The following is a 754-nucleotide window of genomic DNA, read 5'->3' on the forward strand; positions in this document are numbered from 1 at the left end:
AGAAATCCGCCTGCCTCTGCCTCCCAAGTGCTGGGATTAAAGGCGTGTGCCACCCTTGCCCGGCTATGGAGAAGTTTTAGATTAACTTTCCACAAAGAGTCATTTCAGCACCTTCGTCTTCTGACGGGAAAGATTTAACACAATAAAATACGATAAAAGGACAGCGCCAAGTCTTTCGATAAAAAAAAAGATAGGATGACAGGTGCCAGTTACTAGAACTCTCCATATTTCCGATTGCTTAAAAGTGTAAAGAATACGTTTACAAGGTATTTCTATTTAGACGCGCACGCACTCGAGCTGTAAGCAGAACCAGCTGGGTTCGTCTGAATGGCAGTCCTATTGCTTTGACTTTGATTTACTTAGGTTTGCTTTCCTCCGCGAAAGGGCAAGATGCCGTGGACCTCGCAGGGTGGTTCCCGGTCCTAACTGGGAGGATCCCAGTGGAATGTGGCCCCGGACGGGCCCGGGTGAGACTTGACGCCTTAGCTATTAAAGGCGACTGCAGCCGGGCCAGGGTGGTGCTGACCCTACCTTCTGACCCGGCGACGCGGGCGCTGCTAAAGACGACAACAAATGAATAAATCTGAGAAACACACGTCACTAAAAGCAGCCGCTGAGTAAAAAACAGTTCCCAGGAAAACTGACCAGCAGAAACGCCGAATAGCCCAAGTCGCGTAGTACGCACATGCGCAGTCGCTGCAAGACGAGGCGCGGATTGGACAAGACATCTCGTGAGAAACGCGAGTTCTCGCGG

This window comes from Apodemus sylvaticus, chromosome 10 (assembly GCF_947179515.1).
Source record: "Apodemus sylvaticus chromosome 10, mApoSyl1.1, whole genome shotgun sequence".
Taxonomy (NCBI): Eukaryota; Metazoa; Chordata; class Mammalia; order Rodentia; family Muridae; genus Apodemus; species Apodemus sylvaticus.